This window comes from Megachile rotundata, chromosome 6 (genome assembly GCF_050947335.1).
Source record: "Megachile rotundata isolate GNS110a chromosome 6, iyMegRotu1, whole genome shotgun sequence".
Lineage (NCBI taxonomy): Eukaryota > Metazoa > Arthropoda > Insecta > Hymenoptera > Megachilidae > Megachile > Megachile rotundata.
The window spans coordinates 12,417,018-12,431,965 of record NC_134988.1 but is presented as its reverse complement, the minus strand read 5'-3'; the positions used below and the strand labels follow the sequence as shown (position 1 = coordinate 12,431,965).

Genomic DNA, 14,948 nt, shown 5'->3' with positions numbered 1-14,948 from the left:
AAATCGGCAATATAGTGAGAGTATTACACATAGACCTCTTAAAAATTTACTTTTATTACCTCTTAAAAATTTTCAAGCTTCAACAAATTTTTATTGAACGAACTTATAAATTTCTTAATATTTAACCTTGAAAATATCTTCTTCTGAAAATTGTTCACTGAATCCTCAAATTTGAAGTTTAAAAATTTCTAAATACCTAAATTGATTATTTTACAAATTTGAAAATTAGAAACCCTAAAATTGAATCTGAAGACATAACATCATTATATCATACCTTTTACAACAACCCTTACTTTCCTCAAAAAACTAAAATACCTCAAACACAAATTTTCACGAATTTTCTTTATAATAAAAAGGCTCCTCTAAGGATTTTAATCTGCGAATCAAAAGAGTGGAAATATTGAGCGAGGAATCTGACACCTCGACAAACTTGCAATTCGTCTTCAACATGATTAATTTTGTTTGTGAATGGCGAATGGAAATAGTGATCGAACGTAGAAGAGAGAAAGTCATCTATCAAGAAAAGCAAGCAACGTCAAACTCGGTTCTTCAAATATTAACACAATGGCGACACAGAGCAACAAGCCTGGTGCTTTCTGCTCTCATGAACCGGAAGGACGAAGGACAAGATAGGGAGGAAGTTTGACTTCGAGTATAACAGATACCTCACTGATAGTTCCAGTTTCAATCAGTTTTGACTGATTGCGTTTCCGTTCAGTCTAAATTGATGTGCTACGTTCAAACGGATTGTTTATCTGAATTATTGATAACGTTTCTGTGTACATAAGTTCTTTTAATCATGTTTCTAACATCACAATTACTAAACAAGGAATAACTTGCTTTTATTTAATTTTTTAAACGTTCAAAAATTCTTTTATATATTTGGAGTTTGAATGTTTGATTTGAAGTCTAAAAAGTTTCAGTTTAAAAAGAATTTCAGTAGTGTTATTTTATCAAAAAGATGTTTAAAGCTTGACGTAGACATTCAAAACTTATTTCAGATATTTGAAGCTTATTTCAAGTAACATTCTGTATATTTATGTATACTTCCGAAGTTTAGCAGTCACTTGAGAATATTATGGAATTGTTTCTAACAGTATCGAAGATTAACTGGATATCGATACAAAACTAGATCAAATTCCCCAACGTGGTTATATGGCTCTCCAGGGCCACATAAATAAGAGTAGAAAATATCTGCGTGCATTTCATATAAATTCAAATTTTGTTGCGATCATAAAAAAAGAGAAGAGAGAAAAATAGTGATATGCAAAAGGGAGCTATAAAGAAAGCTTGTGAAACCTGAACTAGCCTAAGTAGACAGGGTTGTACATTTTCTAATCCAAATACCATACTAATTCTGTACTAACTTTCCTTTATAGCAAAATGTTTTATGCTGATTATAGCATTCTTTCGTAAATATAAGAATTTATGGATAATGCAGAATAATCTACATAAATATTGTGCCACATTCAAGAATGAAAGTATCAACCTGGTCAACGGATCATTTCATAAGTTACAACGTTACAGCCATTTTAAGTTACAAAACTTGTCTATGCAAAGAATTTTATATATGACTTATTTATTTACCTATCTATTTTCAATTTTGTATTAATTTCACCGGTTCAGTTTTGTACACACCTGTATTACGCATTAATTCAGTATCGAAGCATATGATCTAAGTATCCTAACCATCCATGAAGTCAAACGTACCAAAGTAGTCAATGAAGCGAAACGAAGCGAAAGAACGAAATGAAGACTAAAGGATTCCTCCACCGAAACAATGAGTAAAGCGACTGTAGACTTATCCCATCGAGTTTGTAAATGTTTAGAGGCGTCGGAAGAGGTTGAACGGTGAGGAACGATTTAAATCTTAATCCGAGGCAACGCCTCGAGATTTGAGAATTCAGGGTGGATGCAACACGCAGAGGGAACTTCGACAGCTGCAATGAAAGTACTACTTTGGCTCAAGAGATTCGTGTTTGCTCGTAAGCTTCGGCAAGACCGTTTGCGGTCAGCCGCAACACGAGCGACGAAAACTCGGCGAACAGCGAAGCTGCTCTCAAAAATAGAAGCCTGCCAAGTGGTCTCCTCTTGAAATCCTCTAGATTCTCGTTCTCCTGCGGGATATTCGTTAATCCTTGCAGATTTACCTACATCTATTTATTTCTACGAATTTATAAAATCTCCCATGTTTACCAACTATGTTTGCAAACTTTACTGCAAACAATTCTTCTTCTAGGTTAGGTTTATTACTTAATACCTATTAGGTTTAGGTTTATTTTTGAGGATTGTTAGCTAGGTAAATCTTGTAGAATATTTTCATTCAGAAAAACTTAGGTTCTGAAGGTTTATACTAAAATATGTATTATAGCAAATTAAATTTGATGAAAAATAAGCATTCATATTTTTTCCTAAGTGTATCGTGTTCTTAAATATTTTCTAATATTTAATATTTAATACTTGAAATTTTCTTAAACATATCCAGTCTTCTGAATAAAATTTCTCTGTTAAGAATCAAATTAAAATTATATCTATTGAGGATGAAATTAAGAATGTCTCTATTAAAAATAAACTTAAAAATGTCTCCATTAAGAATGAACTTAAGAATGTCTCTATTAAGAATAAACATAAAAATGTCTCCATTAAAAATCACATTAAAATTGTGTCTATTGAGGATCAAATTAAAAATGTGTCCATTAAGAATCAAATTAAGAATGTCCATTAAGAATTAAATTAAGAATGTCTCAAAACAGACTTTACGTTCCAATATCCGTGTCAGTGGTTTAACGTGGAAGCGGAAGGGTTGAGTATCAAGAAGGGACATTTCGAGAAGATTGAAATCTTACTCCGTCGGTAATTGACAAGATAACGTCTTGACGCAAGGAGGACGACGCAGGCCCCAATTTCCTCTACGTTTCGTCATTAACAGCGAAGTCATAACTAGCAGTTGCTACAACTTAGTAGTTTCAGTCAGTCATTGCGTCTCTTGAATCAAATGCTTGGAATCGATACCTTCGTCTTGTCGACTTGGTCGACCCTCCACATCCAATTAGCTGGATGTGGCAAGATGTGTACAATTTGATTTCATATTTTATTGTGCTGGTAAGGTTATTATACCAGATATTGTACTTGCAAAGAAAGAGTAATATTTGCACGGAATTTATTATGTTAGAAAATTTCGAGAATAAAAAATTGTTGAGCATGGAACTTACTTTTGAGGGGTTACAAAGTCTTCCAAAATGGAATGCAACTCTTCCCTTCCTTATAATTTAACAAATGAGTATCCACAAATATTTAACACTTTTACCCACAAATATTTATCCTAAACACCACACTCGCACATAGTGAATTACCCACCACAGCCGCTTATTTTCGAACGATTCAAAAGTTTCCCGCCAACAAAGGCGCCATCACGCTCGAGTAAGCAAACGTCCAGATTGAAAATTGACGAACGAAGCGTTTTCCCTCGCTCGTAGTTCGCTATCAAGTATCTCGACAATGTAAATTCGGCATTGTGCCCGTTGAAAAATGCACGACCAGGCTACGTCTTCTTTCACCGCGTTTTCCGCTCTATTTTCATCCGGTGCACCCCTCTTTTTCACGACGTCCCTTTTCGGCGTCGTTTCCCGTTTTCTCCTTTCAGCCTTCAAGCGGGAATGCTTGATCGTTCCCGGCACCCGGAAACTCCGCTTTTGTCCACGCGTTACCGGTTACATCGAGCCAACTCGATCGATTAGAGTGGCTGGATTCCGAGGACAGGTAACGTCGTTTTTCACTGTACACCCTTCCTTCGCCTTACAAGGATCCCCTCGCTGGGAAAGGTCCTGAAAGCCGGCCACAGGACCTGGCAACGTTCGATCGTTACGCGACACACGCTCGATCTTGCCACCCTGTGTTTGCGATTCTACGCCGATCCTGAGACGAATGGCGTTGAGATCCCAGGAATATGTTACGGATGGATCTCTCGACAGTTTTTCGAGAAAAATCGAGACGATGCGGAAAACGATATTGCGAGGAGACTTGTTTTTCTGATGCATCACCCCTGACGGGAACTCGGGGTTCTCTGCATCTTTGCATTTGGAATTTTTCTCTTGGGGGTAGTTTTATCTAATAGCTTCAATTATGAGTATTTTTGGTATTTGATATTTTTACTAGGTCTTATTGTTAGTGTTTTTATGTGTGAAAATTTACAATGTGAATATGTAGTATTTTCAATATTGCAGTTCTAAGTATTTTTATGTCTACGAATTTTCATTGTGAGTACCAAGTATTTTTAATATTACAATTTTTAGTATTTTTATGTCTGAAAATTTTCATGGTCAATATACAATATTTTCAACATCACCGTTTTGAATATTTTTATGTCTAAAAATTTTCATTGTGGATATTTATTATTTTCAATGCTACAGTACTATCATTATTGATTGATTGATTGATTTTACATGGGCCTCGACTGCTATGATCATTGGCCCAAAGTACTATCTTTATATCTAAGAAAATTGATAAGTCAATGCTATTCACAAATCCACAAGGTTACATTACCTGACATTTCAGCCCTCTATATTCAGTTTCCCACATTCCTATATACATCATAATCATGCAATAATGAGTATGAACTGATACAACTGGAAATATTATAGGTTAAGAGGTTCAAGTGGATTTTGAGATAAAATGAACGAGAATATCCGCGCTATATGATCGTGAAAATTATTCTTTCATGTATACAGATATTTATAAACATTGTTCTGTTTACGGAAATTTCTGGAAATCGAGAATTCGAAATAAATAATTCATTACGTTTCTGATTTACTCCTGTTTACCAATTAACGTACAATTCGTGATTAAATTTCCTTTAATTAGAAATTAGATTGTAGACCTGTTTGAACAACCTAAGTTAATTTCTAATTCAAACTTGCCAAATTAAAGATCAACAGCTTCGATTATGGACTAGCGATTCAATAATTAATTTTCTATCGTTGATCAAATCTTCGGGAGATTGAAAATTCAGTTGCAATTACTAAATTTTTAATTTAATCTTTAATTCAGTTTCATGTAATGAAGAATTTAGTTTCTAATTAAATTTCATTCAAACAAAGAAATCATAAAAAATTATTATTGATAAAAAAAAATAACAAATGTACTTATGCAGTGATCAATAAAAAATGCAGTTCCTTTGTTACAGCTGAACAATATGAACAATATGTCCCCTCATAAAAATAAATAAAATAAATTAACAATCGCAATCGATTAGCAAATGCAAAAACTGTGAGCATTAATCGCAGAACATGAAATCCTACATTTTCCCGTTACGGTTTTCCGAATTGTCTGAAACTCTTTTACGACAGTCGCAAACGCCCTTTTTTTTAAAACGCTTCGAGAACCATTTTCATCTAACGCGGAATAAAGGTTCTAAAGCCTCTATCTCGCGGAAGCATTCAAGGCACGTGTTCCAGACGACGAACCTACAATTACAACGTTGTGAAGCAACCCGAAACGACGTCCGTGAAGGGAAAAAAAGACGACTAGAAAATATTCAGAAGAGTGCTACAAACCGTACTGAGAATTTTCCAGCTTCAAGCTGCAACAATAATGACTTTCCGCTTCGAAAAGTGTTCCTTAATTTGCATTCTTGTCGTCCACTTTTGCTGTTTAAAAGCTTTCGTCCGTAAACTTCCAATCTGGCTGTAATTATTCATTTCAATCTAATTATACCGGGGGATGCAACAAATTTTGTTTTGCAATCTATTCTCTTTCTAAGCAAATTTTAATTTTTATTCGAGGACAGGTATTTTGTTAAATTCGAAAGCACCTATTGGAAATTGTGTTGTGAGTCATTTAGAGTAGACTTAGAATTTTGAAGATTTTTTTATTTGGAAGATTCAGAGGTTTTCAGGTTTTTGAGGAGTTGGAAATTTCAAGTTTAAGAATTTGGGGATTTAGGAATTTTCACTTTAGAGGTTTATAAAGTTTCAGATTTGGTGCTTTGGAGGTTTAGAAATGTTCCAAATCTCCATCTTAGAGATTTAGAAATTTATTAATTTTTCATTTGGAAGGAAATTAAATATTCAAAGTTATAATCCTTCGAAGGATACAACCTCTTACTATATCACTGATTTTACTACATCAACCCCTTACTATATCCACTTTTCTGTTTCTACATAATCAAATATTGGCCCAAATTAATTTTCCAAGCATAATTCTGTAGAACCTTAATTACGTATCCAAACGCAATCGTTACTGTACCCTTCAGTGTTGGAAAGGTGACCCTTCAGATCCTGACCGGTGGATTACAGAGGGCGAAAGGTTAATTTCGCGTGGACGCGAAAGAAGCCAGATTACATCGTTCGAATGACTGGGGTGCGAGAGTTGGTCCCGTTCGAGAAAAACGTGGACAAAAAGACGATGAAGATGAAGAAGAAGTCGGTAAAAGAGAACGATGGAAAAAAAAACGAAGGAGAAAAGGGGAAACGGGATCTCGTTTTACAGAGACCGCCATTGTCGAGCCTGTGCGCGCCGGAAAATTCTCACTACCGTTTGCGGATCCTCTCTTCGCCACTTTTCCTTCATCCCTTTTCCACCCGTTGCACCCCTGTTTTCCTCTTTCTTTGTTCGCACAGCGGACTTGTTTTACGACCTTGTAATTACGGGACAGTTGTCTGAAATGGACGCGTGCCTGGAATATTTGTTGGATGCTAGAAGGTAAAGGGGCTGTAAAAACCCTCCCTTTCTGCCTCGAAGGGTGGAGCAAAATTAGATACAACGGAAAATTATGAACGGTTGGATCTGTTGTTCTCCCTTCGCTTGCCAGACCTGAAATGATACTTATTGTGCCGCGAACGATGTTTCGGTACTTTGAGGGATGCGATTCCTCGAGCGAATTATGGCTAACAAAGAATCGGGCTTTCAATAGCTTCGTGTAAATATCGTCTGCGAGTATTGGACTGCGGATGTTTATGCAAGTATTTCGACCAAAAAGGTTCTTGCACAATGGACATGATTTTCGAGCGGGTTCAGTGATGCTTTAAAATTTATTTTACCTTACAATTTGTTTGATTACTGTTTCGTACTTTGGAATTTATTTAACTGTAATATTTCAAGAATTTATTTAACTGTAGTTTAGATGTGCAAGAATGTGTAATAAAGATAGGAAAGATAATAAATATTTCATAACTTTGCAGGTATCATAAGTTGTGTAATTACGAAAATTAGAGAAGAACATTAGAGAAGAAAAATAATAAATTATTTCATAACTTTGCAGGTATCATAAATTGTGTAATTATGAAAATTAGAGAAGAAAATAATAAAATATTTCATAACTTTGCAGGTATCATAAATTGTGTAATTACGAAAATTAGAGAAGAGAAATAATAAATTATTTCATAACTTTACAGGTATCATAAGTTGTGTAATTATGAACATCAGATTTCATCAGAAACTGATACGATAAAAGCTAAAATCAGATAACTTGTGATAAGAGAAAGATTTTTAAATAATGACCACTTGAACGTTCTAACATCAAATGAAACTATATCTGAAAACTTGTAGTCTGACCACTTCAAGAACATTCCACTAGCACCAAATAAAACTACATTTCAGAAATTCAACATTGGAAAGTGTACGTTGCACCGAAGAGCGCTATTGCATTACAATTCCTGCATCGATTTCATTGAAACTGACACACAATTTCGCAATGTATCCAATCTAAGAAATAACCTGCGCAGCGATTAACAATGAAACAACAAATTTAGGGCGAGCTTACTACAGATTAAACCCATAACTTCCAGCATGTCTCAAGCAGCCGGTTCTTTCCTACGAAATATATAACCTAGTCTCTCCTATCCCCTGCACTCGTCTATAATCCCGGCTTAAAACGAAACTCCGGAAATTTCAATAAATTCTGAAAAAGCATGAACGATACTACGTGTAACCGTAATTGCATTTTTCCATTTTTTCTCGTAAATAGTTCTGTTACCGTGTTATAAGGGCTCTAGGTATATTTTATCGGTACGTGTTATTTAGGTTAGAATTACGGGTAAGGTTGGAATTATAGATAAGGTTAGAATTGTAGGAATATGTTGTTGGACTCTTAGAATCGATTGTAGATAATATAAATTATATTCTTGCATAATTGTAAGTAACTAATTTATAGTAGTTATGGTTAGTTAATTTGCATAATTTATATCATACATCAGTACATACATATGTATGATAATTACATGTGAGTGTAATTACACAATCAGTTACAATGTATTGATATTTAAGTAAAAACTTAGTACAATCTGCTACAACTTATAATTTACCAAAAAAAGACTTAAAAATATAATAATTTATCAAGAAGTAATAAATCAGCAATAAATCATAGCAGAAGAGAAGATATTTATAGTACATGAACGTCAGGAACGTAAAGCAAGCAAATATTTGCCAATTTCTTCAATTTCCTTTCACACTCCCCAGCGAACGATCACGAAAGATGTTCCCTCGAAATCGAATAATCGATCCCCCGGCAAGTGTACGGGGGAGCCATAAACCCCGTAAGATCTCTGCGTACAGCACGGAGCCAGTGCGCGAGCAAGAAAGCACGAATGAAACGAATTGAAGAAACGCAATACTCGCGATCAATGTAAATTCCCTGGAAATGAGAATCGCGAAGGAGAAGGGCAAGGGGATGACAAGTAACAGGGAAACAGTTTCATCGAAAGGAGAACGGGAGATGTTCGAATGGAAAACTACACCCCCAACCATCGTGCAACCACGATTGTCGTACAACGATGAGCTTTCTCATAACGAAGTTTCTTTCCTAACTTGGCACGCGATGCACGTGCGAGTCTCCTTCTTCCGATATCTGCGAACCTCTGCACCCTCGGGTTAATGGATTTAACGATTCAACCGAAAGCTAGACGAATCTTTGTTTGCCGCAACATTCATGGCGGGGAGGACGGACATGTGCTGTCTCTGTAAGGGCTCATAGTGTCGATGTTTTGGTTCAAGGGATTATTTGGAAATTTCAGGGTTGTCGGAATTAAATAATTAATTCTGTTAATTCTCGGAATAGTGTACATTCTGTAAATTCATTAAATTCTACAAATTTTTCAAGTTTTCTAAAGTTTCTAAATTTTTCAAATTTTATAAATTTTCTGAATTTTTTAAATTCTCTAAATTGTACAAATTTTTCAAGTTCTCTAAATTCTTTCAATTTTATAAATTCTGCAAATTTTTTGAATTTTTTAAATCCTCTAAATTGTACAAATTTTTCAAATTCTCTAAATTCTTTCAATTTTACAAATTCGACAAATTTTATGAATTTTTAAAATTCTCTAAATTGTACAAATTTTTCATGTTCTCTAAATTCTTTCAATTTTACAAATTCTACAAATTTTCTGAATTTTTAAAATAGTCTAAATTGTATAAATTTTTTAAGTTGTCTAAATTCTTTCAATTTTATAAATTCTACAAATTTTCTGAATTTTTAAAATACTCTAAATTGTACAAATTTTTCAAGTTCTCTAAATTCTTTCAATTTTATAAATTCTGCAAATTTTCTGAATTTTTAAAATACTCTAAATAGTACAATTTTTTCAAATTCTCTAAATTCTTTCAATTTTTCAAGTTCTCTAATTTCTTTCAATTTTAAAAATTCTACAAATTTTCTGAATTGTTTAAATTCTCTAAATTTTGCAGCTTCTCTAAATTCTTCCAATCCGTTAAATTTCCTAAATTCCCAAAAATTTACTTCAGAGGAATTCATTTCCCAAAAAAATGGAGAAACATATAATTCCAACGTTTCATCTTAATTTTTCGTGAATAATGGTCCTTTTCGCAGGATGGCGGGCGATTACAAAACTATCCACGTAAGAGGGATTTATGAGACCAAGGGGAAACGTCGGCCGAGAGGGATGAAAGGCCTTTGCTCGTACTCGCTACCAGTGAAGCGAGTTAATTAAGACTTGTCCGCCCCTCTGGCCTGGCCACGGAACTTGCTAACTACATTTCACCCCTCGAAGCTGTTTTTTAAAGGGTTGCCCGAGCGTTTGTCGCGGTTTCGCCGGAGAACTGGCCGAGGAATTAGCTTCGATCGTGGGCCAACGTACGCGAGAAAATGAAGGTCGGGCAGAAGAGGGCCGCAAGTTTTTGCACCGAGGTGAAAGAACAAACAGGATGGACGTCCACGTCCTTTTTTCCACGGTGAAGAGATTAATTTTGGGTTTTCAGAGTGTCTCTCGGTGGTTCGGGCTCGAGTCCTGTGGCCAGCTGATTAAATAATGGAATTTTTTTGGTGGCGGATCAGGGTAAGGTGAAAGGTCATGCAATTTTTAACGTACGGAACTCTGCTATTGATCTGATCTACAATTTTCTGAAATTTCTTTAGTAGTTCGATAATTAGCTCTTATTTAAGGGTTTGGGACATGTTAGTCTTATTTGTGTAGCTTCTTTAAGCTTAGATTGATTAGGGTTAATTTGAAGATTTAATAATATGAAGACTTTACAATTTGGAATTTTTTAATCTTGAAATTTTTCTAAATTTCAATGTGCAGACATTTTAGCTTTTCAAGATTTAAATACTCTAATTATTGAATACTTAGAAATTTGTTTAAATAAAAATCATAAATAATAAAATACTCTGTTATAACAACCCCTGAAAATTTATCAAAGTTTCAAGTAACACCTGCAATGAAGCAAATTAAAAAAAAAATAATCAGAAGAAAATTCATTAGCGAAAAACGAATCATCGATGCATCGAAAGTCATCAAAGTTTCAATTCGACGAACAAGTTCAAAAGAAAAACAAAAAAAGAAAGAAGTGAAATAATTGAAGCAAGAACAGCGTTTTCACTCGGCTTCCTTTAATTTCAGTCTCCCGGTCTGGCCAGGTCACAATCACGCCGGTAATTAGCCACATCACGTTTAAGGGATGGTTAAAGAGGGTGAAGGACCTTCGTGAAACGACGACCCTACGGTTGGTGAACACGCAAAATGAAAATCAGGGAGGCTCATTCGAGGGTGCATCTCATTCTATGATCTACGTTTCTCGGGCTAACGTGCCCCACCTTAATGCACGAAGCTTCTACTGTCATTGAATAGGGGGTGTGTCTTTTTTCCTTTTATATTTTCGCGAGAGAAAGGAGCCACTGACAATTCAAAATACGACCGACTCTATTCATCGCCAGTTTCGATTTCATGCGAGAGGGATGTAAGATAGGGTTAACAGACATCGTTCAATTTCTATTGAGTCGCTAAAGTGGCTAATTAGGGGAGTTCTGTGCGAGTCGTGTGTTTGGCAGCTCGGGGAGCTGGGATTTGCAAAATTTGGGATTTGGTGATTCGGAAAATTGGGGTTGAAGAATATAGAAATTTGTATAATTGCAGGTTGAGAAAGTTAGAAGTTTGAGATTGGAAGAGTTGAAGATGTAAAAATTAGAAATTTGAGCATCTGGGAATGTGGAAATTTAGAGATGTGGGAATTTGAATTTGTGAAGGATTTGGATATGTGAGAAGTTGGGAATGTAGGTATTTGAGAATGTAAGAATTAAGAATGAGGGAATTAGGACATTAAGAAATTAAAAAATATAAAAATTTTTAAGATTGAAAATTTAAAATGAAAATTTGCAAACTTGAACATTTGAAGATATGGTAACTTGAGCACCTACAAAAATTAAAAAATTAGAAACTTGTAAATCGAAATGCATAAACTTGTACGCTAATTCTGGCTTCTGACTAGAAGTAACAGCTTCCATCTTGGCCACCGAAACCGCTTGTAATTAATTTCGTAGCGTGCAACTTAAATTAAGAAACCTGTAAGAGTCTCACTGGAGCATAGGAAACAAACAGCGGAAAATCCTCGAAGAAAGCCATTATTACCCAACCAAAAACCGGACGCAACAGTTGCCCGTAATCTCCGCTTGAGAAACAAATTAGAAGACCGGAAGCAGAGTCGGTTTCCCAGCGATATTCAAATCCGTGGAGGCAAAAAAGTCGATGGCCGACGAACTTGTTGCACAATAACGTAATCACACGGATCATTGCACCGCAGCAGATACCGGAAACGGCCTCCTCCTTGTTCTCGCAATAAGTCGACCGCTTCTCTCGAGACCCAACAATGCCATCATCCTCGTACAAACACCGTCGGACTACGCGGTGTGTGTATAGTTTGCCATGGTGAGAGATATCGCCATTAAAATGCTAATTTTATGGGGCGGTTTGTTCGTGCCTCGCGAAAGAAATTGGCTCTGCGAGCTAGAAATGCATCAACCGACCAACCCTCTGAGACGTTCACGTGGAAACGGACCCTAATCTCTTCGCTCTTTCTATGCTCGCTTGAGTTATGGCTATATTACGATAGCAAACGGCGGGCCGAGGATAAAGACGTTGCTCGCGGAAACTTCCGGGACTCCTTTCAGGACCCTGAGGAGACGTACAGTCAGGTTTACGTCTCGTTTGTCGGGTCTTAGCGGATACTGGTTGCTTCTGAGATCAGAGACGTTTTTGGTGGTGTGTGGGGATTTCTTTTTAGGTGAATCGGTCAGGTTGCGGATGAGGACACTTGTGGATACGGTCTAATTACACTGGGAGTATTACTACATTTTTAGATTAGTTGGTGTAGTCCGAAGATTATGGAGGAAAGTTATTATCAATCTTCACGTAAGGGGTAATTTCACAGTTTACATAAGGGATGTAGACTCATATGATACATGAGAGATATAAATCTCGTTTGTCAGGACTTAGTGGATACCGGTTGCTTCTGGGATCAGAGACGTTTTTGGTGGCGCGTTGTGATTTCTTTTGAGGTGAGTCGGCCAGGTTACGGATGAGGACGCACTTGTGGATTTGGTATAATTATACTGGGTGTATTACAATATTTTTAGATTAGATGGAATATTCTAAAGATGAAGTCATGAAGAAAAATAGTTATCAATCTTCACATAAGGGATGTAAATCCACATTTCACGTAAGAGGACTTACAACAGGAGACTGTTCCTTTCTTTACATCGGACAGCAGCTTAATAAACTTCATTAACCCTATGTGCTATTGTGATGAGGCTCGTGATGCACTTCTATATGAAGTACATATTTTCTATACAATAACAATAGTAATATATGCAAGCAATGTATAATAGCAGTGTATAATAGCAATGTATAATAGCAATGTACAATAGCAATGTATAATAGCAATGTATATTAGCAATGTACAATAGCAATGTGTAATAGCAATGTATAATAGCAATGTATAATAGCAGTGTATAACAGCAATGTATAATAGCAATGTATAATAGCAATGTACAATAGCAATGTACAATAGCAATGTATAATAGCAATGTATAAGAGCAATGTATAATAGCAATGTATAATAGCAATGTATAATAGCAATGTATAATAGCAATGTATAATGACAATGTACAATAGCAATGTACAATAGCAATGTGCAATAGCAATGTATAATAGCAATGTACAATAGCAATGTACAATAGCAATGTACAATAGCAATGTATAATAGCAATGTATAATGACAATGTACAATAGCAATGTACAATAGCAATGTACAATAGCAATGTACAATAGCAATGTACAATATCAATGTATAATAGCAATGTATAACAGCAATGTGCAATATCAATATACATAGCAATAGCAACCGAGCTGTTCGGGAGGTCATTTTTAAGTGCCACAAGTACAATAAGACTTTGCAAACAGTGCATTGAAAGCTGTAAATCATTCCTGTTAATCCATAAACGTCTAAAAAATTTATTTCGACAAATACCTGTATAAAAAGCATGTTTTCTTTTTGTCCGGCAAGTGTTGTCAGGCGAACGGTTTCGGATTAACAATCCCCAAAGAACGGGGCTACCATGGAAACCGTCTTTCTTCGGTTTAACCTCAACGCGGTATCATATGAAACCGCGATAATCCCCAGATTTATGCGTGTACGTAAGGGACGTAGTGCAGAAACTCTAGCCGCTCAGAGACCCCACGAAACTTTGCTTTTATCTTCGCGGCGAGAATTTCCTAACAGCGGAACGTGGGGAGGAGGAACGATAAATTTCGTCGAAAGAAGCCAGACACGAACCGAAGAAGGTAAAACGCCGAGATCATCTTATTTCCGCGAAACAACACCCGAGGATCGGAGATTCTGCCCGTATTAGGAAGCTTCCTCTTCTTCTTCGTTGGGAGAAATATCGCGCTATAAAGGACGCGGGAAGACGAAGAGCTTGTAGTTCGATGCTATAGAAGCGTCGTAGCAATTTATTCTATCGATCGAATAAATTAGACACCGGGAGTGCGAACAAAAGGAGAGACGCTTGTTATATCGCCACGAACGGGAATTGTTGAAGTTATACCGATGTGTTATACTGATATACTGAAAAAGTTCTGTGCTTTAATATTATAGCGGTCCCTGTGGAGCCACGTGATTTATAACGGTTAGGTGTCGCTGGGGAGAGCTATCAAGGTGGCGATATAACGAGAGATGTGATAAAGTTTACTGTTATGGTATGTGGAGATGCCATAATGAGCAACGTATATAAAATATGTTATTGGACCACGTATGTGTAAGTATGATCCATCGAAGCGACGTAACTCATTTAATTTGTGGACTGCGGGTTTTAGGAGGGATTTATAGAGAGGTTTTAGGTTAGATTTATAGATAGGTACCTAGACATGTTATGATGTATCGATAATTATGATATATGCTGAATGTGAGTATCGTTAAATATTAAAATGTACCGATGTCAACTCATGAGTTGGCGCATGAAGCTGATGTGTTCAGAAAACTACACAATTGGTCAAAATAGAAAAATGCCTCACACATATATTTTTTATTTTGAATCTCGCGCCAATTTGTGGGTCAATATCTGTACACATATTCCACATTTGACTTCCCATTTTACCTATACTTTAAATTACCCTTCATAGGGTAATTTATGAAAGGATACATTTCATATTTGCACGAATTATAAT

General features: G+C 35.9%; 1 protein-coding gene and 1 long non-coding RNA gene across 7 annotated transcripts in view; one reads left to right on the top strand and one right to left on the bottom strand.

Annotated features, from left to right (window-relative positions):
- Pgant9 (polypeptide N-acetylgalactosaminyltransferase 9) overlaps positions 1-14,948 on the bottom strand; it is a 328,116-nt gene that overhangs the window by 179,585 nt on the left and 133,583 nt on the right. The window lies entirely within an intron of this gene.
- Positions 9,690-14,930, top strand: LOC143264633 (uncharacterized). 2 transcript variants are annotated; one of them, XR_013038461.1, is made up of 4 exons: positions 9,690-10,138; positions 10,210-10,286; positions 10,851-12,781; positions 12,860-14,930. It is a non-coding gene; the product is annotated as an uncharacterized LOC143264633 (long non-coding RNA). The 2 variants fall into 2 exon arrangements; XR_013038460.1 differs by having other exon boundaries at positions 9,690-10,286.